Source organism: Cydia splendana, chromosome 14 (genome assembly GCF_910591565.1).
Source record: "Cydia splendana chromosome 14, ilCydSple1.2, whole genome shotgun sequence".
NCBI classification, from domain to species: Eukaryota; Metazoa; Arthropoda; class Insecta; order Lepidoptera; family Tortricidae; genus Cydia; species Cydia splendana.
In genome coordinates this window covers 4853158-4880140 of record NC_085973.1, presented here as the reverse complement: position 1 = coordinate 4880140, position 26983 = coordinate 4853158, and the positions used below count along the sequence as shown (strand labels likewise).

Sequence of the window (26983 nt, the reverse complement as noted above, 5' to 3'; positions counted from 1 at the left end):
GCAAAAAAATTACATAATCCTGTAAAATTCCCGAAAAATCTGGGAAATTTACGGAAAAATATGACATTTTACGTAATTCTCGTAAATTTTTACGTAATCTCGTAAATTTTTACGAGAATTACGTAAAATGTCATATTTTTCCGTAAATTTCCCAGATTTTTCGGGAATTTTACAGGATTATGTAATTTTTTGCATGTAAAATTACATAATTTTTAACAGTGTGGACCTCTTAAAGACCTTGATGTCACCAGAGCCTGTAAGCTTAGATTATGTAGCTATTCTACAGCCGTTCTATGTCTTTAGGTGATAAAATAAGTGCTAAGTGTCGCTTAATTGTTTGTTGGGTAAGATATAAAGTCAGTTTAATGGGCCAAACTATTAGAACAATTCTACACGACGTGTATTTTCGTTTCGCTAGTATACATATAATCTAATACCTACATACGAGTGTATTCCTCTGTTGAATAAGTATATATATTATGTGTGTCTCATGTGCAAGCTGGCGTAAACATATGTCTAAACCCGACTAAGCCTGTAGTTTTGATCTCGGTCGTAAAGTGATCTGACAAATGATGCCCACCTGAGCTCCGTACATGCCCACATCCCTGACAATTTGTGAACCTTATTACCAAAACATAAGGTCCATCGAGGATCAGTTGAACGTTCCAACATGCCACTGACTATTCGTCAACGTTATTACAAGCACATAAGGTCCAGGTTAGATCAGTGTTGTTAGTACAGGGGTGACGTCCTTTAATAAATTAAATTGGGTTGAGGAAGATAATGTAAGCTGCCCGTCATGTGAGATGAATTGATATGCGTCTAGTCTAGTCACATTTGGGTTGCTTGTAATTGGAGTGCCTGTAACCTGTAACACATGTCCATTAGAAATGAACGGAGACTAACAGGCCTATACGGATTTCGAGATAATCACAAGATCTTGAGACGATTTAGAGATCAACTAGATCTACATTAGATATCGACTAGATGTGACTTGGATATCTAAGTCATAACTTGTCGAAATCGTTCAAGAGGACCTCCAGAATCGCGGAAACGTCAAATTTGACATAGGTATCAGTCTTACAAATATCTTTAAATTATCCGTATCGTAACTTGTTGAAGTCTAGTAGAAATCTAATTCATTTTCCGAATCAAGCCGTTACATTGGACATTCTTTAGGAAAAAAAGTATATATGTACAATACACTTTATTGCACACCTCATTGCAGAAAACAATACAAATACTTAGTACAGGAAGAAGAGGTCAAACAACAGGCGGTCTTATCGCTAAAAAGCACAGTACAGTAAGCTGTAGAGATAATAGATAAATGACCACCCTTGCAAATTAGTTTCTATGCAGTCATCACTGCAGCTAACTGTACTATAAATACATTGATTAATAACTTTTCGGAATATTTTTTTTACTTACACGTCTTATACAAAATGTCATTAATAATTAAAATCCCGGAAACCATCCCGTAAGGGGGGAAAAGAGGGGAGGTATTTATTATGAACGTAGTATATACTAATTCTACGCAGACGAAATCGCAGGCAGAAGCTAGCACCCCTTTGAATAAACGTTCAAAGCGTACAATTCTCATACATACGGAGTGGCCAAAAAGTAAGTGTTACCCCCCTATACTTACATATCGTATACAGAGTGGCCTAAAAATAAGTGCATTCCCGTTGCCAGGGAGGTTTTGGGATTATACTGAGCAACTTTTTCTATGGGACCAACACCGAAATCACAAAAACAAAATTTACCGTCCCATAGAAAATGGGCTAGCCAAAATGTATGAAACTGCGAAATGATTATTCGCGATTTTGGGGTTGGTCCCATAAAAAAAGTTGCTCAGTATAATCCCAAAACCTCCCTGGCAACGGGAATGCACTTATTTTTTGGCCACCCTGTATACGATATGTAAGTATAGGTATTTCTATTTTCCAAGTTGTTTATCCAAGTCCCGAATCTACGGATAAAGCGGTCATTAGCAGGCCGCAGGCGTCCGTCCAAATGAATTCAAATAAAGTTAATCGTGAATAGACTCCGCTCCGGTTTTTTTTAATTTCGTGAAAACGCTCACTCGCAAAGAGTTTTCGTTTTATTGCTTGCCAAAAGTGGGTCGCGTTTTAAAAGGAAAAGTTATTTAGATTTTCTTGTTTTACGAGACACGTGCAGAAAAATTGGCGTTTTTTTAGGATTTTTTCTAATTAATTTTGAGGGGAGATATTTGGAGGAATTGAGTTACAAACAACGCCTTGGAATTGTTTAATTTAGAGCGAAGATTGTTGTTTTTTTAGAATTCATTGTTAATACGAAATATTAATTTAAACAGTCGGTTTTATTGAAAAATTCAAATAAAAATGATTGATTCAAATTATTTGACAGATAGTGACATTGCGACATATCATTGTAATGTCGCCGAATATATATTTTCCTCCTAATCTCAGTGATTTTCCATTTCCAACGTAAAACCCCTAATCCAAAGAATTAAGGCACTGTTTTTTACAATCACTACACCTTATAAAACATCCCGTCGCGTCTGTCTGTTTGTATGTTTATTCGCGATAAACTCAAAAACTACTGAACGGATTTTCATGCGGTTTTCACCTATCAATAGAGTGATTCTTGAGGAAGGTTTAGGTGTATAATTTGTCAACCCGTGCGAAGCCGGGGCGGGTCGCTAGTTAATGCTATTGCCATTTAACCTGGAAGGGAACCAACTACCTATATGCATATTGTGGTTAGTCCAACTGTGAACCGTGTTAATTAACAAATGATGTTACAATATTACACAAATTACAGCCAACCCATCCAGGTTTCCCACTCACGTACCACTAACGAGACAGGACAGTGGCGCCATTGGCGCGTGCGGCGCCGTCTCGTAACTAATTGCCAAGACTTGGGAAACATGGAACAGGTCTATTCAGATAGTTGTTTCTCGTTATCAATTTGTAATTTATATGATTTGTCAGCTGCCAACAGTGACTTTACTTCATTTCAACCGGAAATGTTTACAGCTTGTGAGCTGTTTTTATTTTTCTAGCTAGATCTCGATCGATCCCAGTATTCAATGAATGTAGTATGATACCTTTGGGTATGGTGCTATGCACACTAGTGTCCCATCCCCTCCCCTTGACGCAACCCCCCTTTTAACATGAAATATATGATAACCACATAAGTCCATCTCTATCTAGCAATATTCGAGAGACAAGGACGGCAATTTTCGACGTCGATTGGGTTGCCCTCAAGTGACGTTAAATGACCCACTCTAATTGCTGTCGTCTCGGCTTTAAGCTAATTGTAATTGCACTTGTTAAAGCAATTTGAGGTGACGCCGTGAACTAGAAGCGTGATCTAAATACAAATTCGAAGGATTTAAAACGGATTATGGTTATTATTCTTCACAGTTTTACGGTATTTTTTTTTATTTATACAAAGTAACTTTGTCCGTCTGTCTATTACCTTCATCTTCACGCTTAAACCGCTTACCTATCTGCCGGCGTATTATGAATAGCTTTATCCACGTGATAAAATAACTGTCACTTTTTAACTCCTTGGGATAGAAAGTGACGGACACCATTTTATCACGCTGTCACGTAGACAAGAACGACCATCATATCCGTACTGATTTAGTTTAAATTTGGTATAGAGATAGTTTGTGTCCCAGAGAAGGACATAGGATAGTTATATTAGTTATCATCCCGGAAATTATGCCTTAAGAGGGTGAAAAGCGGAGTGGAAGTAAGATATTTCAGATACTTAATTGAGATGCCATCGCCTGATAATTGATGTAAGCATATGCTCAAATTGAATGATTGCCATTATTTTTTATCTAGGCGCGATAGATGTCTCTCAAAAAAGGACGTTTATATGGGGAATCAAATGAGGAAGATTGTATGGGGAAAGCAGATTGGATTTGGATTGGAAGCTAGTATGTAGTTTTATATATCGTATTTTGTAATTATATTTATAACAACAGATGAGACGTCATTTTGCGCACGTAGCAAACTGGAAAATAAATGCCACGAGGTGTCACGACCGTCTTAAGTAACGAAGCTTCCTCTGCAACAATTTGTTCGCGCACACCATTATACTGGGGAAATCGCACTCGAAGGAATTGCTCGCACAATTGTGTTGCACTTGCATTTATTTTAAACAAGTGTAAGAAGAGATAACATTTTTAAAGGAGTTGCTTTTTACAGTTCATTCACAGAGCTTATTACATTTTCACAAACACTGGAGCTAGTAGTAGCTATTAGGTAATGGGTGTACTTTTACCACTTTATTCTTTCTCAATAGTTTTCTCAATAAGAAAAGATATCCAAACTATGCGAATGGTTGGAAAATCTATTAGGAAAATGAGCTATTGAAAACAAATATAGTGGGAAAATATGGAAATGCTTTCTGGAAAGGAACCTATTGAAAAAAAAAGTGGTAAAAATTGGCAGAAATCGCAACTTGGCAAAAACGAGTTCTGGAAAACACAATACGCACTCGTACTACTACTTGCGTACTCTAGATATAACTCTGGAGATAGCTTGCGTTGCCTAACCAATAATTTTCTTGATCATCAAGTAATATCGATTCGATCTTCGGAGGCATGCAAAATAACAGTTATTAGACAAATTGGCTCATTGTAGGCATTTACTTATCTCGGCTACGCTCTGCTACTACTTACACTTTCATTGTTCAATTAATCGTAATGACAAACGGTTATTTATTGGCAGGAAACGATATATGTACAGTTTGCGATAATTTCAAGGTGAGAGAGAAATTTGTAATTATTGGGCTGATAAAGTTTCCTGATTTGCGAAAGTACAAAGAAATGTAGGATTCACAATTTTTAATAACCTCATTTGTCTTCGGTATGCAACTCCGGCCTATTAAAAAATATCGATTAACTCTAACAATATTAGGGTTCCGTACCCAAAGGGTAAAACGGAACCCTTCGTGCGCGAGTCCGACTCGCACTTGCCCGGTTTTTTTTATAGGTAATCAAATATAATATTACTGTCTGTCCTTCGGGGCCCCCTGAGGATGGATCATTTTTAGGGTTCCGTACCCAAAGGGTAAAACGGGACCCTATTACTAAGACTTCGCTGTCCGTCCGTCCGTCCGTCCGTCCGTCTGTCACCAGGCTGTATCTCACGAACCGTGATAGCTAGACAGTTGAAATTTTCACAGATGATGTATTTCTGTTGCCGCTATAACAACAAATACTAAAAACAGAATAAAATAAAGATTTAAATGGGGCTCCCATACAACAAACGTGATTTTTGACCAAAGTTAAGCAACGTCGGGAGTGGTCAGTATTTGGATGGGTGACCGTTTTTTTTTTTTGCTTTTTTTTTGTTTTTTTTTTTGCATTATGGTACGGAACCCTTCGTGCGCGAGTCCGACTCGCACTTGCCCGGTTTTTGTTAAGTGTAATCCTCAGTTACATTAAAGCGCTATTCACTCGATGCAAGAAATTGCATGCGATTTTTTTTACATTACGATATTTGATTGATTCAGTAAATCCCTCGCATAGTATCGTTCCCGAACACAATACACAGAACAGTCAACCTCACAAATTACCAAAGAAACCTTACAAGAAACCGTTAATTAAAATTAGATTCCAAGCGCGGAATCAAATTACCCACAACGCTTCGCTGACTCGATCTCGAACCTCACAAAAGAGTAGTAATTGCGGTGCACCTGACTTCTGCACATTATAAACTACGAGGGTTCCGTAGCAACCCTAGGGTTCCGTAGTCCGTAGGGTTCCGTAAGGCTGCACTTGACGAGTGCCGCGGGCGACACCTCGGAAAATTGGAAGGGAAATATAATTGGAAAATTATGCGGGCGCCACTTCCCAGTTAGTGCATCTACCAGAGTACCCGGGTAAATATTGTTTTCGTGTGTGTTAATAGCTTTAACCGGATAAGGGGATTTTAAATTGAAAATTTAACAGGTGTTTTTATATGAAAATTATCGCTGGCTTTTGTGTTTACTTAGGTATTTTTTTTTAATACAGCGTTGTCAAGCAGACCCCGTAAGCTATATTATACCTACACAATACATGTATGTAGTTGCTACTGGACCACTTTATTCATGCTTTTGCTTAATTAGATAAGTTCTAATGCGAAGGATAGGTATATTATCTACCCCAATTGTGACGTGACACATTTGCATATATTTTTGCTTTGTAGGCTTCTTTGATTTTTTATTTTATTTAGATTTTATATAGGTAGGTACTTAGTATTTACTTATTTTATTAATCGAATTTAACAAATACACTCTGCTATCCGCATATGTACCTACTAACAATTGCGACTATGTCGATCTAGTCCCAACATCCTGCCGTCCAAACTAATTCAAAACTTGCTCAATCCAACTAGACTGCCGAATAAAATTGTTACGAAGTACAAATTAATCTAACTTCACTTGTTCCACATGTTGTTACTGCCAATGCGTAACAATTTGGTATTAGTTTTGTCGACTACGTACACAATTAGATGATTATCTATAGATACACACATGTATAATATATTTATGAACGTATTGAATGTAATTGTACAGAGTGTTTTGGTCCCCCTAATCTTTTTAACACATTTATAACGAACTGTTTCAATATTTTGCTGATATTTTTGACTTTTGGGTAGAGCTAAGGACTTTGTGGTTTCTGGCTACTCTAAAACTACCAGATATGATTGACATAATACAGAGACATTTCATCAAAATATTAGGCATTCGAAACGACTGTATATTAACCATTTTCTGAGAGTTAAAAACTATGACCTTATTAATTTCATGAGACATTTCATCAAAATATTAGGCATTCGAAACGACTGTATATTAACCATTTACTGAGAGTTAAAAACTATGACCTTATTTATGCGCTCTGTGTATAACTGTGGCGCCCTTTAGCTATCTCACAGTGGACAGCTGTCAGTAGTATAAGATGTCCCACCAAAGTTCACATTTATCCAACGCCGCGCCGCGCACTTCGCCCGTATTAGTCAGTATTGAAGGCAGTAAAAGTGTTTTCGTATCCCGTGTAGAAACGTGCCTTCACGACATTCACGACAACAAATGATTGACAGATTAGTGTCAAGAAGCGTTTCACTTGGGGGAATTCGCAAGTTCGCAAGCAAATAAAGCTTTGACAGGAGCAAGTAAAGGTTAAAGCTAAAAATATACAACCATAATTCCGACGATAAACAACAATAAACGACTAACGAGTCGACGGACGGTAAACTACTGATGACAATATTAACATACCTTTCGGTATAGATATTAGAGTTAGACCAAGATAAGTCTACAACGATTCTGATAGCACACGCAGTGCAAGTGCTATTTTAAACGTCAAACTTCTAATTTATGACGTATAAATAACACTGTGTATGCTATCAAAATTTCTTGGTCTAACTCTAGATAAGTTCAGAATTTTGCGATCATACACCAAAATTCCCATCAAATTCCCATTCTAATAAGGTGCTTCGTAAAATGCAAATCATTAAATAATATCTTGCCTTTATGGCATTAATGCCCTTGAATTATTTTGCTATGTAAATACATATCAAGGCCTATTGACTTCCTTGGAATGACGTGACCCTTCATAATTGTACATGTGTGCTCCGTTCCTAGAGGAAGATTGCCAGTAATTACCATAAAAATATTTTACTACAGCAACATTGCTAGAACTGGCTTTGTCTATACGATTTCTAGGAACAAATCCAATTATTTTATCAAATATATTTTGATTAGTATTTTATGAAGTAGTCGAAGTCATATGTAAATTATTATCTATTTCAGTTTGTCTTTGTCTATGTTCATAAAATCTATGAAGGGTAGACGTGCCTCTACCCTCCATGATAAAATTAAAAAAAATCTTTGTCAATAGGCCTCTTTGATAGGCCTTGATTTGGGTCTGGCCGGTAAGAACATAGGCAAGACAAAAGTCTGTAATGTCAATGCTGTCATTAAAGTCATTTAACGCAAAAATATCAGTTTTCATATAAAACGATTTATTCACTTGAAATATATTTATTTACCTATTAATTTTAAAATAAAAACTATTCATATGTACGAGCAACATATCTAAATACGTCTTCGCACAGACTTAGTTAAATTTAAACCGCTGTAGTAAACCAGAAACAGCGATAATTTCAAGGTAAGAAATACATATATTAATCTTTAAATAAAAATGAGCGTACTAATTGCCAAATTCAAATATAATAATTTAATCTAATTATCCCCGTAAGTCCCGCGGACGCTATATCGCGTCCGAAATTTTAATCAAAATTCATCATAGATGTAAAACCTCACCTCACATTGATAAAGCTGGTAAATTTAGACCCGGTAGCAATTAGCGACGTTAGTAATTAGGCAGTTAGATTATATTGTTTAATTTGTGACTGTTTTGTTTTAGAGAGGGAATCAGCAGATGGCTTGAGCGTGAGATAACACTATAATCCTGGGCCGTCATATGATTTCTTGGAAAAAGCTCAAAGGGCACGTATCTGCCGCATATCCAGACTAGTACCCCGGTGACCAAGAACGCTGCGCGGAGTTGTGAAGCAGAAAATGTCCGATAACCGGATAGATGTAATAACAACTTGTAACCATTTGCCATATCAATGTATGTATTCATATGTATTGCTCCTAACATATATACAGTAATCCTAATAGGAATGAAAATATTTATATCTTAATATACTTTTTTGTTACCTTTTATATTTGACGAATTTCTAAATATAGTACCTAATCATTACCTTTTAACGTATTTTTTAATTTATTTGTGATATGCTAATTTAAGAGCGCATCAACGTGCACATTAGTGCCGCTGCTAAATAATCGTGATTATTTAAATTTAATTCGTAAAAACTAGTGCCTACGTCAAATCATGGGATTAGTTGTCAAGCGGACCCCAGGCTCCCATGAGCCGTGGCAAAATGCCGGGATAACGCGAGGAAGAAGGAAGAAGGAGGAATGACAGGTATTTAAAAAAGGGGGCCGCTACGGACTGTATTGTGTATTTAAGTATCTTTTGAATACATCAAACTACTTTTTATGTTACTGGATTCGTCAATCTACGCGTCCAAAGTTAAAACGGCCGTTTTTGTTTCGAGCTCATAGATCGGCGAATCCAGCAACATAAAAACTAGTTTGGTGTATTCAAAAGGTACTTAAATACACAATACAGTCAGTAGCGGCCCCCTTTTTGAAATACCTGTCGCTAAATTTAAATAATCACGATTATTTAGCAGTGGCGCTAGTGTGCACGTTGATGGGCTCTTAAAAACCTGACCCCAACAAAAAAGAAAAAATACAAAAAGAAATTCCCTCTCCGGGATTCGAACCCAGGACCATTAGCTTCCTGAACAGGCGGGTATTACTGCCAATACCCGCTAGGCTAAACGGGTTGTCAATTCTAATTACAATGGTATCCTACCAGAGCGCTAGTAGTATAAACGAACTTTTGAAAGGGACATTTTTTTGTATGGAGTTATCGTTCTTCTCCTAGTGAGTATTATATTCTTTGATACATATTTAAAAACAAGTTAAAACGGAGTATTTACTAGAATTTTTACAAACCTATATGGCAAATACTCCGTTTTAACTTTTTAAATGTCATCATTAAAAGTCAAGATATTATTTAATAGTATGCATTTTACAAAGCATACATAAGTAGTTATAATGTTAGTTTGAAATCGTAAAAGGAATCTCAGCTATGAACCATCACCCTCATCAAACCAATCGGAGAGCGGTCAATCGTCATTTCGAATGAACATATCCATCTCGCCCAGACGGAAAAATCCGCCCTTTCCATCGTCGCACAGCCAGTTCCTGTTTTTTTGACACGTCACATTTTCCAATTTCCCGACTGTCGTTGTCACATTTGTCGCTGGAGTTCGTAATAAAGTCGCAATGGTAATAAAGCGGTTTGCGGCTCCTCAGCCAATTTCACTCGCCCTAAATCAACCCGTCACTTTGAAGAATCTTTTGAGAATTTAATTATAAGTATCTCGTTTTTCATATGAGCCTTCGGGAAGCGCTTTGACGTTTTTATGCGTTTCTGAACACACGTGAGGCAATTTTGAAAAAGCGGCTTATTGAAAGTCTTGATGGGTTGTTTTACACCTGAATACGAAAGTAGTTAGTCGACATGTCCCAAATTTCCTGAGCTACTACCAACGACTTGTGTGAAGTAGTGGAGGCTACCAATTGAATTTTGCTGAGTTTTTCATTTGTTAGTGTTGTTACCAATTCACTATTTACTTTATGCTCCTACCATTTTTAAAGGAAGAATTCTAATGATTCTGAAGAACTGAATAGCTGCAGTGTTTATGTTTATTTCTCCACTGAGAATAAGTATATACCTAAGTACACATGTTTCGATTTAAAGAATACAATAATGAACCGCTAAAACACTCAGAAAGACTGAGCATCTTGTCAAACCTCGACAAGATGCTCAGTCTTTCTAGGCCATTTGGGGTTACATCGGGATTTATTCGCTACATTTTGCGCAAATGCTTTATATTAACCCTAACCTGAATAAAATAACTAGTGGAAGACAGCCCAATGCAATGATAAATTCAACGTATTTGGGGGTTTTCATAAAAAATGGTACAATTTACTTTTTTTCGAAAAGCCTTTTGGGTTATTTAGACACAGAATCACCAGTACTATTGAATGAGACAAAGAAAAAGTGTCCCCAGTTTTTCATACAAATTTTGGGTTCAGTTTTGCAACGGTCCATACAAAATGTATGAGAAAATGCGTTACAAAACTGTTTTTTTTAACCTTTTATTTTTGTTTAAATCGAGTCCTCGTAGGGATTGCAATCCGGTCTGGTTTTGAATCCGGCCGGATCCGGCCGGATTTTGGCCTCAATCCGGGGGATCCGGCCGGATCCGGCCGGATTGGTATTGCGGATGAAAAATTCATCAAGTTACCTATTTTATTAGGTTTTTTAGCGTTATATGCAAAGTTAAGGATAGTTTTCTAATGGGTTAAAAAAGGACACTTTTAAGTTTAAAAAAAAACAACGTTTTTATTACGTAACCACTAAATCTTATTACAATAATCAGACTCACAAATTAAAATCTTCTTTTCACATCACCTATTCGGAAAAGGGCTTTTTCTTCCCCGCTAGGAGGGATCAAAGTGGCACTTTTCCTCCCTGCTAGGGGGGATCAAAGTGGCACTTTTCTGTTCTAGGACACCGTTTTTGTTATTTTTTGCATTTTTTTTTAGTTTTCCTCATAGTTGATGTGAAAAGCAGTATGTGTCACATGGTATCAAAATTATTTCGTCTTGGGCGTTAACACTTGAATCCCTCATTACGCTCAGGATTCTACTTTATTGTAGAATCCATCGCTTCATTCAGGATTCAAGGTACGACGGACGGAAATATATTATTTTGATCCCTTGTAACACAAACTACTATTTTCTCTTAAAATATCTATAGCCCCACCCACAACTCCCACATAAAGGTGCTTTCAATTCAACCAGTTTAGTTTGAGCAAACAATAGCAGTTTGTGTTACAAGGGATCAAAATTATATATTTCCGTCAAGGGCGTACATTGAATCCTGAGCGTAATGAGGGATTCACACGACACACACTGCTTTTCACATCAACTATGAGGAAATTGTTATGTTCCAAAATATGTATTATTTGACCAAAAAAAAAATAGTATGCAAGAAAGAAAAATTCGTGTCCTAGAACAGAAAAATACAACTTTTATCCCTCCTAGCAGGAAAGAAAAGTGCCACTTTGATCCCTCCTAGCGCGAAAGAAAAAGCCCTTTTTCGAATAGGTGATGTGAAAAATAAATTAACGTGCATATTGCATACCTATACAAGTATATATTAATACATTTATTCATCATCATCATCATCATCATAACTTAAGAGCTTTTTGCTCTTGTCGGTGGAGTAATCGCCAGTCATTTCTTTCTTGTGCCAGTCTTTTAATTTCCTCATTTATTCACACAAAACAATTTCCCGCTTTATTTAGTAGCATAATAATAACAAAATAACATATTCTATTTACTTTAAATTCGACAAAACATTTAACTTGACTGCTGAATGAAGTCTTATAAATATTTCTTCATTATATTTTAAATGTGGTTAACACTTATTATAACTGGGCTATAATGGTATGTACTAAATAAAACGAAACAACATGTATATTAAATTATAATGTAACAACACAATTAATTAAGTATAAAATAATTCAGTACTTACTTACGGTGCACGGGAATCTCAACCAAAGCTAGAACGACACATATTTCGTCGGTGGAAGACTGGCGTCAACTAAGGTAACATTCCATTTCTGACCGCAGCTGCACTACTAGTACGAACGCGTCGGAGTTATTGTCAATTTCCGTAGTAAAATGAATGGTAGTGCTGCTGTCGTTGGAAATGGACTGTCATCTTAACAAACAAGTTGTTGTGCTCGTGTTTGCGAGCGGGAACGCGGGGAAGGGAGCATTAGAATAGAATTACGTTCGAATATTGGCGAGAACTTTTACATTTTAGCAGCTTTTTAAGCGGTTATTTTATATTTTAGCGCTTTCATTCCTTTTATCGGATCCGGGACTGGATCCGGTGAATTTTGCCGGATCCGGTAGCTTAAAAAATGTACCGGATCCGGCCGGATTACCGGATCCGCTGGACCGGATTGCAATCCCTAAGTCCTCGTGATTCTGAGTGGACATAACCAAAAAGTTAATGTATTTTCGAAAAAGAGTAAATGGCACACTTTTAAGTGAAAATGCCCATTTAGCACTTATCCCATTATACACGACACATGACAAAGCGGTAGGAAGTTTCCTTAACTATTCGCTCACTTTAGAGTCCAACGATGGCGTCATGCTAGCAGTTTGCTTAAACGAAGTCAAGTGATGTATCGCCTCATGGTTAAATGGGTTGGAGCAACAGGAGGGTCACATTTGGTTCTACAATCAAAAAGAGTGAAAACGTGTTATTTTTATGAAGATTTCCATAGAAAAAGTGATCCATTTATTGCTCTTAAGCGTACCTATAAGTTGTGTTTTTTTTTTGGCTACTAAAACTGAACGTAAAACTGGAGGCCAAGTGATTGGTTATAGAAAACGCCAATTGAAACTTAAATAATCTATCTTATACCTTTAAACGAGGAATTCTTGTTTATTTAATATTTCGGGGATCTCGGAAACGGCTCTAAAAATTTCGATGAAATTTGCTACATGGGGATTTTCGGGGGCGATAAATCGATCGAGCTAGGTCTTATCTCTGGAAAAACGCGCATTTTAAATTTTTCATATCTTTTCCGAGCAAAGCTCGGTCTTCCAGATATTATATAGAAATACGAGTAATGATAATGACGTGACGTTTCGTCGCACCTGTCATGCTCATGGCGATACATTTTTACTTTTCGATTAACTTAGCATTTATCGATAATTCGATATAGGTAACTGTGAATGCCTGATAAATAAGTGGATAAGTTTAATTCGATGTAGGTAAAATGTACCAAAACACTTCCAAATAAACCCTGTTCTCAAAACCCTACAAATCACATTAAGTAACTCGCTCGCAATAGTTTTAAAACCCCCACATACATTATGAGAACGAAATGTTGCCAACCACAATTACAATATCTGTCTCAAGAGATTCGTATGTGGGTTCCACGTCGCCTTAAATAATGGGTGGTATCTTACGTAGAATTTACGGGTGTCGGTGTCGGGTTAGAACTAAACTTGTACCTTAAGTTATTTAGGGGCTATTCATTACTTACCCACGTGAAGAGGATTTTGGTAATTTTTGGCCCTTCCTAACCCGATAGATGTTAGGCTATATTGTTCAACTCCAAAAGATTTTTGTATTTCGAGACTTACTTAGTCCAAAATGATTAAATGACACTTACACAAAACTTGCTATAAAGAAAGTCTTCGCGGTTTTGCACTGCTCAAAATATCCATGCCTGCTTATAAAAAAAATCGTAATATTAGTCTTAAATAACTCTACCAAATTTTTCATATAAGCATGGCCATGAAATATTTTTTGAGCTCCCCTTACGTAATTAAATCTGAATTATTTTCAAACTATATACTAGTTTTCCGCAATTTTGGTGTTTTAAAGTAGTCATACTATTTACATTAAGTATAAGTACTATATTATATTTATTTCAGTTTATCTATACTAGTTTGTGGAGCTGTGGTGGCCGAGTGGATATGACGTCCGACTTTCAATCTGGAGGTCGCGGGTTCAAATCCTGGCTCGTACCAATGAGTTTTTCGGAACTTATGTACGAAATATCATTTGATATTTACCACTAGCTTTTCGGTGAAGGAAAACATCGTGAGGAAACCTGCATACATCTGCAAAGAAATTCAAAGATGTATGTGAAGTCCCCAATCTGCATTGGGCTAGCGTGGGGACTATAGCCCAAGCCCTCTCGCGCATGAGAGGAGGCCTGTGCCCAGCAGTGGGACGTATATAGGCTGAAATGATGATGAATGATGATGATACTAGTTTTTTCAACTGCCAATAAAGTTGAGCATCTTCGTTTTAATATCTTAACTAAAGTGTGAGGCACGTTTGTCAGTCCCCTGTAACAAAACTACCATGCCGGCAGTCTTTACAGCCATTGTAAAATCAGTTCAAATTTGAAATTTACAGCGCGGTAATAAGGTCAATTATTCAGTGTTTTCCCAATGCCTCTTACGGCTGTTATACGTGTAGTGAATGTTCAGTAAACAGCACGTGATCAGAGAACGAGCGATCAGCTTTCTGAGACTCTGAGTTACATGCGTTTGCTCACGCTTGCCTGTTTGTCTTTGGATTATGGATGCGAAAAAATATCGGTAAGCTTTAGGTAAATACGGTAGTGATTTGTAGCGAGTTTGTGTAACTTCTCCGTGTTTTTGGTTTGTGTTAGAATTTTTTTATTTTGGAATATGAATAATTTTTTCTTTTTATGTGGAGTCAGAGTGATAACACAGTCGGAAAGATAAGCTCATTTGGTTTACGTTTGTCGTCATTGGTTTATAAATAGCTCAGTTGGTTTACGTAAATATCTCGAAAAATTAATGGGCTTTAACTCCGAAGTTTATTAAAGAAATTTGAGCTTAAATATCAAAACATTTTTGTAAATACAAGAATCAATCAAAACACTGAAGGCTCCGTCACACAGGCGTGTTTTGCGGGTGCGCGTGAGCGGGGCGCGCCGCTTTTACATATTACATATTTTTACAAAACGCTCACGCCCCGCCCGGTAAACGCGCCTGTGTGACGGAACCTTTATCGTTTCTATAAAGAGCCATGGCGGATATGATTTTAGAACAAGTGAAAAAAAAAACATAGATTCTTAAGTAAGTAGGTACTTACTTTAGTTTTTAAGTAGGTTTGCTTTTCTGAGTTTTACTTGCGAATGTAGTTATATTGATTACATTAAGTATGTCTCTATTATCTTCTTTAATTTGCGACATTACCTAACATTTGTCGGTAAAATTGTCTCCGATCCTTTTCACGTTAGTTCCTTCATGTCTAGAATCTAGATATACGATCCGATGATATTTTCATTGTTTCGTTCTAAACACTTACGTAACTTAAACTAGTCAAATTATTTGCTACCGACTCGAATTTTCACCTTATCAGGTAGCACGTAAATCTGGATTTCATCCAAGATTAGAAAGTCAAGCTTATTGGCAAACATGGGGCTGGTAATTAATCTGGTCAGACGCGGCGAGGTACGGAATACAAATCACGGGCGCGCAGGGACGCGCGTTATTGGCATGGTAATGAAATTGCAACGCCTGCTAATTTAATATGTGACGTAAATAATGCACTTCATAGTCAGACTGCGTGCAGTCTATGCAGTTAATGTTATGCAGATAAACCTGTCCTCATAATAGCAATTCTGTATTATGAATTTAGGAGCCCAAAAGCTACTATATCGCTAAGATTGTGATAAGTGGTAGACGATAATTTTGAAAAGGCTACTCAAATGGCGAAATTTGACAGCTTGGTCCGACATCGCTACTTTTCAAGGGTCGCGCGTTACGGCCATGGTAATGAAATTGCAACGCCTGCTAATTTAATATGTGACGTAAATAATGCACTTGATAGTCAGACTGCATGCAGTCTATGCAGTTAATGTTACGCAGATAAACCTGTCCTCATAATAGCAATTCTTTATGAAGTTATGTGACCGAAAGGGCTACCATATCGCTAATATTGTGCTATATATAAACGTAACATATATCGCTAATATATAAACGATAATTTTGAAAAGACGCTACTGTTCAAGGTTCGCGCGTTATTGCCATGGTAATGATATTGCTATTTTAATTTGTGACGTAAATAATGCATCAGTTGATGGATGGAATAATGCGTCATGAACGCTAGAGCCTAATTTTATAGAGTACCTGGCGACTATATCATTAAGATAAGATAAGATAAGATAATGATTTATTTGCTTAAACATGGTACATAAGTTGACATAATTGGTATAAGTAGGCAGTATCACATGTTTAGCCAAGGGCAGCATGCAAATATTGATCTTCAAATTAAACTATTTACATTATGTACATTAACAATCAATTATTTACATTACATCCATTTTCCATTACAACTATAAATTAAATTGAATATACATTTTATCACCATTTTACATAAATTACACATTATAAATATTTAAATGTCCAAATTCATTAATCAAATTATAATACCTACTTACATCATTCGTCCAAAAATTCTTTTATTGTATAAAAACATTTATTTATCAGCCATTTCTTTAATTTTGTCATAAATAATGTGTCTTGCAGTTTACGCAATTCTTCTGGTAACTTATTATATACAGCATTCTACATATAGGTAAATAATATAGCACCTGATGCTGTCAGACTGCAGTCTGTTTATCTAGATAATGTCTTCATAAAAATTAACAATCCCAATGCGATAGAAAGAGCTACCATATCGCTAAATTTTTTGATAAGTTGGCAAAGCCGAGAATGAGGGATATTTCAAATTGCAAAATTTTACAACTTGGCCGTGCGTGACATCGTCATTTTTAAATAAGCAGCTATGGTGGTGTGGTGCTGTTCTACTTTCCTTTTCTTGAGTTAAAAGTCTTCCAATATTAAAAAATCTACAGTTAATAATGTTTTGTTTTGAGAATCTGATTAACCACTGACCGAAAAAACCAACTATACTTACAACAAATTTAAATATCAATAATTCGCCTATTATCGAATTCAGCATGCATCTTACAAAGCTGTTTCTGATCAATATTTCACCGAATAATTTTAATTACGCGTCAGAAAATCGGGGCGTTTATCTTGCCAAAACAAATTGGCATTCCTCCCGGGTCGGCATTTCCCTTTGAAGTTACACAAGTTTTATTGCGATGATAAGGGTGGCCATCTAAATTATTTCATTTCATTATAAATAGGTACTATAAAAACACGGTTTGTATAAAAAAAAACATTGAGTAGTGTGTACAGTACACGAATACTTCTCTTTATAACTTTCACACTTTCAGTGCCGGGCCGTTTCCAGTACAAAATAAACACACATATGTGTTCTTGGCAGTGAATGTGTTAAGATTACAGATTAAAGTAACACTTGTACATCAGTACATGAATAAGTTTCACGACTAAAGTGAGATTAGCCTCGGTTGAGAATTGACTGTAATCGACGCGTAGGTGGTCCATGTCCTCCATGTAGAGAATGTTATAAACGTCAAGTAAATACTATGCACTTACATCCTTTTAATAATCAAAGCTTCATTTTGATCCCACCGAATCGTGACGTCATCACATTCTTCGGATAGCAGGCAAACCGCAGTCTTTACAAGTCTCATTAATTCTTCGGTCTGCGTCACGGATTTTTGAGTTAAAAGTTAATTTAAGTATAGAGAATTAAGGTAAGAACTTAGTTATAGCAGAAACATTGAAACGTGGGTTTTCGAGTAAATATCGTTTTTAGAATGATACCTATATATTAATGCGTTTGACCTTGGTTGTCCTATCACATTTATGGAAAATAATGATAAATAATTATCTGACAACATTCTGAACAGATTGCCTTAGTTATATCAAACTGTAGTCTTAAAGTAAGAAATTTCGATCTTCGTTACCGCGGTAGCTAAAGTTAATTTCATAAAAACAACTGGACCACATAGGTATCTTTACCCAAACACAAAATACATACAAAACAGTTAGCTTTGCCAGTGAAGATCTTCTAAAAGTTTCACTTCCATTACATTCTTCGTTAAAACAAACCGAAATATCTTCGTAAAAGTCAATTACTGTTGAAGTTCGCAAAGGTAATAAACAAATGCGGGGTGAAGGTTCGGTTTGTTTGCGGCCAATAAACCGGGGTTGCACTGGGGTTGCGGGGTGCAAGGGGTGCGGGGTTAAGCATCAAGTAGTAATTAATGGTCTGACAAAGACAGGGGTGAAATTGGATCAATTTGCGATACCTAACTTATGTTTTTGTAAAAAATATTTCGTGTTATCGATATAATTGCTACTAAGAACTGCCAAAGTTATTACCCAGCTCGATATTTTACCTACGTCAAAAAAAAATACAGGCCCTTCCGTTATAGAATAGAAAATAGAATTATATTTGCAAAATAGTTATAGTTTTATCCCACCGAATACAAATAATACTTGTATTTGCACATATAAGTAAACTTAAACAATAACTCATACAATATAAACTTTATACTTACGCTTACGGTTTACGCAACAGGCTGAGCGGTTTCCAAAAACGACTCAAATTTATATGACCCGCGGGACGCCGTAAATATCCAAAGCAATAACGGACTCCAAACGCTCCCTATAAAAATTCCACGAATTCAGCACATATTGAGTGGTCTCCGGTTTTGAGCACAATGGGATCTACCCTCGTATTTAGCTATTGTTTTAAGTGGGCCACACTTCGTTACGCCCTCGCACTCAACGGAGATCGGCCTTTTTATATTTTTCAGACCCTCCCGCTAAACTGATAATGACGACGCCCCTAGCCAAGTTTAGCGGCATTACCTTCGAAATTTATTGTTACGGATGTTCGTTTACTCTAAATAGGCACGTTAATGGTAATCCCAGGAACTCGAGCACCTGGTTCGAGTTAGGTTGTATAAGTATACGACGCTTTTGTGCGGAATCATTACACTTTTCTTCGATTACAAGAGCTTTGAGAGATGAGTAACGCTCCGCCGCAGGTGGTTTGGCCCCTTTCGTTGAACAAACAAACCACAGTAATTTATCTCATTTCCCTCAGACGGCCTTTTCGGAGCCTGAGGAGTCACATGTCAAATGGGGTGAACTGGCTTGTCAGATTCTATTGTCGTCTGTTTACAACACAGGAAAGCAGACGCTTCATATTGTTAGCCTGATTGAGGGATTTGGCAAGCGTACCGAAAAATAATCATGCCGGCAATACTTTATAACCTAAATAACTGTAGGGAATAACTTAAACGAGCCATTCTGGCATATGTATAAATAATAATTTGTGTAATTTTCTATTTGATTAACCCGACTATTATTATAGTCAATTTTGCAATCTCTCTTCGTTTTTGTGGATGACGAGTACTACTGGTTATACTATTAGAAAGGTTTCCTCTGAAGTAGATCGAAAAAATTAGAACCAGTTCTCTGAAATTTAAAAATGCAATTCTTATTAACTCTCTGTGGGCTTGAACCTAGAACCTTGTTTAATGAGAGGTACCTAATCTATATTTTTAAGAAGTCTGAAAGCTAAACAAGGAAATAAAAGTTAACATTATTTAGTTAGATATTGCTAATTGTCTTGGATCTTCATATAATGAACAACGCCGTTGTTATTGTTCTAAATTTAGAAGATATATCGGGAATCCTCCGACTAAATCAAACACAGACTTAGGCAACAACTTATGTGCTTAGAACCAACTACCATGCCGAGTTCCTTAATTATGCGCGCAACGTTAATTTTGGGCTTTTCTATCGTCAACAGATTTCGGGGTTTTCGGCAACAGACGGAGCACAATTCTATTTGTTCCAACTTCGCCGACGCTCCCCCGGCAATGGGGAAGGTGGGCTTAATTGGGAAATAATGCCTACGCGATTAATCACTATACCCTGTTCGTATTTGCAATGTTTTATTCTCAAATTCTCTACAGAATAAGAAGAATATAGGGACGGCCCGAAAACTCATGGAAGTTTAGCCAAAGATTTAATTGGGGTAAAGCCGCAAAAAACGCTTTGTGTAAGAAATTACCTATTAGTAGTTACTTTAACACGTCAATTTTTTTTTAAATGATACCTAGGGATTTTAGTTTAACAAAGGCCGTATCCAAAATGACGCTTTATCGAAATGCCAATCGAAAGTAAAAAAAAGTTACGGGATTACAGATGCGACCAAGAGTTGTTTTAATTATGTTTCGATTGGCGTTTTCGTCTGTATCTTTAGGTGTTTAAATAAAAGTAAACAAATAATTTGTAAATTTTCGGGTATTTATAACATTTATTGGTTAACCAACCAAATACAAAACCGCCTAGATCAGTCACTAAACGACCTGACTTTAAGCTACATTATTTGATCATGTAATGTTTTCATCTACCCTCAACTGGCTTAAGGAGCCATTTGAGGGTAGATTTTGTTTACTTTTATTTAAATACCTAAAGATACAGAGTATATATACGATTGCCAGTTGGCTACGCTTCCTTTCCTAATCAATCTTAATACCAATCCTACGCTGCTCGCTGTACTGTCTACTGTTATTTTAATACCATGTAGCGAGAAGAGAATTCGCTTTTTACAAATAGCTACTAAACAAATTTAAATTATTATTCCCGGAGAATAAACATTGCAATATTGAAAAAATGTTACTTGTCGCGCTTGAGTTATCCGGATATACACTGTATGTACGTATCTATACAGGGTGGATCGCCGTGCGGTCTTGAGACTGATTTCCAATGGGGCCAAGGGACGTCTCCGGTAGACCTGAAACTGCCTCGGTTCGTTGCACCGCCGTATTACGATTTGCTTATTGTACGAGTCAAAGGTGATGTTAAAAGGTGTTTAGGGGAAAAGGGTCGTTTTTCACGTCAGTCCGTTTTCTGTCTCGTAAAACTGTTTGACTCACATATAGAAGTAACCAGATGTTTATTTGGAATTCCTTTTTATTTTGGATTTATTTTAAATTTCTATGGTTTTAATTGTAAATATACTCTGGTATGCATGATAAAAAAATCATAAGTAGGTACAGTCCAACAATAAACAGCAGTAGAAATTAAATAAAGAAGATCTAAAATAGTTTTTACCTACCTAACACTAGAAACACCAACGTTCTTGCCAAATATCTGTCAAAAAACTTGCATTCATATGGTGGCAAACTACTAACGTACATGACTCACTTAGCATACTCGTATATATAGATATATGATTATATGCTGTTTGTAACCATAATGTAAATAAATAAGTATTAGGGGACATCTTACACAGATCAACCTAGTCTCAAACTAAGCAAAGCTTGTACTCGAGGCGACGATATACATACTTATATTGATAAATCCATACCTACTTAGAATAATATATACATAGAACACCCATGACTCAGGATACAGCGTAAAAACAGCGTGAAAGGCAGCGTGATACATAATGTTACCTGCTTACAGCCAGTGGTGCCCACAATTTTCTCCTCTTTATTGGACGGCGTGGCGCCTCAGTGCCTCAGGTTTTAGCAAATTGAATTCTACATCTGTACACATCTCGACAGTCATTTCAGCAGAACAACAGAGGCTCGTTAATGAATTTTCCGTCACGCATCCGCAAATCCGCCAGAAGAGCTTGTTAGGAATTAAATGAACATAATTGGTAATACAAAACCGAGTGGGGAGCCGTTATGAAGCATACAAATTTTCCACAAACCCTTTAATCCGCCGCTCGCTTATTTCACTTGTCCCCTCGTTGGCGAATTTGTCGTTCCCCTCTCTCCCCGATGCCCGTTGGTGTAATTTCATGACCACCTACTTCGCAAAGCGCGTATCTTATGCATTTATGCAACTAGAAAAGCAACCTTGTTGTACAAACAGTAAAGATTATAGTTTAATGAAAAGTGAGTAAAGATGAGAGGATGAGAGCGTACACAAGCAGTTCAATTCTCTTATGCCTCCGAGGTATAAATGTCTGCAAAATTCATAGAAGGCTTTGATGCGCCGATCTTGCATATAATATCTTTCCGTAGGTACCTACTGAGAAAGTTTTCTTGTTAAATACTGCTCTGGGGAGCACTAAACCCAATTGTAAATTCATGGAGATTAACACTTGTTTTATCCTTAAAACTTTTTACTCAAAAACAAAATCGCATGATATTCTCTTGACAGAGTCCATCTTTTGAAAATTCACTTCGTACGGTTATAAAGCCGGCGGGATGGTTCTTTCATATGGGAATTCAATACAAATTCCCCCAGCCAATTTGCATGCCTGTGTGCCAGAGGTTTTCCTCAAGTTATTTTTTATATAATAAAAGTTCATCTCCCTCGTCCGTCGGTTTTCATCATTGCTAAATCAACATAAATCTTGTTATCTGTCTCGTTTATTTTCATCTACACTGACAAGCTCTTATTTAAGAAATTATCTAGAGAATTTATTGCTGAAATGACTTTTCCGATTCGGTATAATTTTGTTGTTTTGTCGTAGACGTAATTTTGGTAGTGTCGTATAAAATGCTGCTCGTTGGAAGAGGGAGGGAAGGGTCTATGGAACGCGGTCTGCATACTTAAAACATTGTAAAAAAAACTCCATGCGTCTCCGCTGCAAGCGCTATTCCTGTTGCTTTACGAACACAGACAAGCCTTCCACTTAAATAAACCAGGAAAACTTAGACATTGAGATCCCTGACACTGTTGTAACCAGAGAGCAAGCTGAGGTTGTCCTGATGCCAATTCTCTTTTGCGGCGTGTAATCGGTATGTACAATGAAGCCAGGAAAAATACATTTGTGATTCTGAACAAATGGCGTCGTAATAAGTTTGGGAGTCTCCGCAGCCTCCCGGCGGATACAGCGATACTTGTCATCAGCTGAAGATGTGACGACCTACGCACAGAGAATATGATTATGATATAGATATTAGGGTTCGTAAGCCGTATGGAAATTTTATTAACGCTACACGTTTCATAAACTTTTTCATTTGAATTTAAAATGTGTATGTATTTCATCATAAAAACGTATTTATATACATTAGAGCAAACCCTCGTAAACAGAGAAAAGCTTTAGATTTGCCTTAGTATCATGACATAAACATAGTCATGAACGTAGTTATTTAAACTTTCCTGGTTATGTTCTTGTTGGAATTGGTTTCTTTTTTATTACTTTAATTATGCATAAAAATCTTTTTACGACTGCATCAACAACATAATCTCCTTTTCCAAGAAGTTATAACACGGTTTCACGATTGCAAAATTACACTAAAAGTGCAGTCAAAGCCATGCGGTATTCGCTTCAGGTTAAAATCGATCACACCTGAATTAAAATCTTATGCCTTTTATTTTCATTAAACATTTTTCTATAGGTACACAAACCATATTTTTACACATTCACTGCCAGCGACCCGCTAGGCGGATTCTCTATTCGTAGGCGCTTTTCGTTACATACGATTTTCCTAGTTTTCGGCTACGCTCGTAGCGCGGCTCGCGCTGACAGTGAATGTGATAAGCATCAATGTGGCCGAACACTACAAACTTGATGAATATCGTTAAGCCTTATACGACTATCTATTATTCTCTTCTTAACGTTTACAAAGCTTTCTTAATCCACCTGTAATACAGAAGCATAACGTATATAAGCATATACAGTGTGGAAAGATAAGTCGGGCCCTGGGGGGAAACTACCTTAAATCCTTAAGCTGGCTCATTTTACTTAAAGGAGACATTCCTTTATTTTTAAAAAGAAACATAACTGCATTTAAAGATTTTTCTTTTTTTTTCTTCAATTTGGCTTGTCTAAAAAAATCTTGAGTACAAAATATTAGATTTTATGGATATTTTATACGACAGACGAGTGTAAGACCTAATGTTTCTTGGAGAAATGTTATCATTAACATTAACTGTATCGACTAGAAGAATAAAATTGGGAGTGTTTATTTTTTGGAATTTTTAGTCGGTTCGAGTCCCGGGCGAGGCAAGCGAGTTTTAGAAAATCTTTGAATGCAGTTTTGTTTCTTTTTAAAAATAAAGGAATATCTCCTTTAAGTAAAATGAGTCAGCTTAAGGATTTAAGGTAGGTTCGCTCCAGGGCCCGACTTATCTTTCCACGCTGTATATGTATGTATTCACTGTAGTGAATGAAGCAGACACCCTCGAGTTCTCAGATAACATCTTTGTGTTATACTCACATCGCTAATGGTATACCAGTGTTACTCTGGCTGCGTTATTAGGTCGGTTTTTACGATCTGGTGGTTCAAATTATACTAGAAATGAACTTACAGTAAAGTACAAAGTGTTTTGCGAATAGGGGGCTATTCATAAATTACGTCATTTCAATTTAGGGGGGGGGGGTCTGGGCATCGGATGACGGTAGCATGAAGTAGGAGGAAATGGGGTCATTTGAAGCATGATTTTTGGATGATTATAGGGGGGGGGGGGGGTCAAAAATCGTCAAAAATCGATGACGTAATTTATGGACAGCCCCTAGGTAGACTGCAGCGCGAGATTTAGATACAGGTAGCTAGCGAACGATACAAACTTATTTAATGTATACGGCTCGTGGCCAATGTTGCCATTAGAGAAATGCATATTTTTAGATTACTCGGGAGCTTATCAGGGAAAATATTTAATATCTGAAAGCTATTATCTACGTAACCATTAACTAAAAGGATAATACAGTTTTGTCTGCAAATTTCCCTGCACTTATTCATGATGGAAAGCCGTATAAAAATACTGCCAGTTTACTTTTTTAAATTTTTGTGTAACTGTAAGGGTTTTACACTCAAAAATTAGATTTATGAAAAGAATACTAGCAAAATGTATTATTACTTAAATAAAAATTTACTAGAAACTAATATTAGCAAAATGTACTATTTAATAAAATTTTACTAGAAACTCATTTTTTTTTTATCATTTATTTACATACAATATATATACAGTGGTACTACTAAACGAAATTAATAACTAGAAACTAATCTTAACTGTAAATCTGTTGTTGTTTTCTTTGTGGTGCTATAAAGAATATTTACTTACATAAAGAAACAATTGTCGTTTTGGTAGCTGGCTTGATAAAGTATGACTCCTGCCAGTGAACGATGTTCGTCCGTGGAAAGTTGACACTAATTACACGATATCTCAAATGAGGGGGAAATCAACCCTTTATTTTAAGGATAAGGTTTTATCTCAACAAATGCTCAAATGCTATTTTGAATAAATAAATATGTTTGGTTTTTCCATTCTCACTTTCTAATGAAAATACTTGTATAAACTTCGCTATGCAGAAAAGCCAGACGCGCTCTCTGTTGACATATTACGAGAAAAGTTTATATGATAGAGACAACAATATGATAAAATGCATGTGCAATAAAACTTTGACTGACTTTTATTTTGTGACAGTGTGTTGAGTAATTCAACGGTCTTCAGTCAGAAAATGCGTTTTTAGTTCTAAGATTTAGTAATGAATTTATTTTTCACCTCAGCAGCTCGAACAAGGGTACTTTGCTTCTTAAAAACAGTGAGCAAAATGCGATTTTGCTCACTGAGTGAGACAAAATGACATTCAAGTGACCTTTATTGTCAAATGTCATTTCAACATGCGGGGTCTAATACAAGTTCGAAATAATTGGGTTCTATTATCTCTGTCCCTTTCACACTGTTAGCAAACAGAAACAGACAAAAAAAGTTAAAACGACATTCAACGGTATATTGAGGGTTTATAATAGACCACCGAAAACTTCAGACCGCATCGTTCCAAACCACGTACGAGTATGAATTCTTAATAATTAATTAATAAAAATAAAGTTTAAGATTTGATAAAAACTGATAAAATACTATATTTTAAGTATTTTACTGTACAATTAAAATAATGAACTCAAAAAATACACAGATTATCACGCAATATTAATTATTTTACTTTTAAGAATTTCTACCATAGTTGACAAATAGTACGTACCCGCAATTCGAACCGTATCTTACGTTTTTTTTTTTTTACAAAAAAAAGTTGTCGATTGAAGTGTCCGATGATGTTCGTTATTTCCATATTATTTTACTGAAATTTATTATTACGTTTTGTTTTTGTGTTCGATTGCGGTAATTAAACTTAATTGTTTGTATATCTTAAGAAAACATGAGTGCAGGTATTAAGTGATGAAGAAGGATTACATTTTTCAAGTTGTCTAATAGGTATGTTCTCACTGCTCACGTGAAAAATTTTGTGTACTACAGATCAAAGTTATTTACATCTCGTGCGCTTTTGAGTCCCTTACTACGCTCAAGATTCTAAATTAATTTAAATTATAGAATCTTTCGCTTGCACGGGACTCAAAATAACCACTCGAAGAAATATCAAACTTTGATCTCTTGTTGTACAAATAACTATTATGTAACTTTAGGACCTTTAGGTGTACGTTAGTTAACCTCTGTTATTAGCAAACTTTTCAGGCAACTGAAACCACCAGCTATTCTCGGCTAGACATAACTTTCAGGGCGGCACAGTACTCTGATTTTAGTTGCGGAATTATCTTGTTGCATCATCGTATTTAACAGAAGTCAAAATTCCGAAAGCAAAACGCGCAGTCATATGGCATATAACAAACATCCATTTGCGAGATCAAGATTAAGTTTAGAAGTCACGAGCGCTTTTATACTTCGCAAATTCTAAGATATTATTTAAAAACATCCCCTATTCAGCCTAGACTACAAAGCTAGGTCTAAAATGCATTTACACTGTCAATAGTGCGGTACTGTACATAGTGCCAATCTTAAGTCACTTTTACCAATAAGTAAGTAGTGTTACTCTTTTTGCTTCATAGAACTTAGC

The 26983-nt window shown here is 36.3% G+C and overlaps 1 protein-coding gene across 3 annotated transcripts in view; it reads left to right on the top strand.

Moving 5' to 3' along the window:
* The window catches only part of LOC134797102 (fasciclin-2), a 181962-nt gene that overhangs the window by 140586 nt on the left and 14393 nt on the right, over positions 1–26983 (top strand). The window lies entirely within an intron of this gene.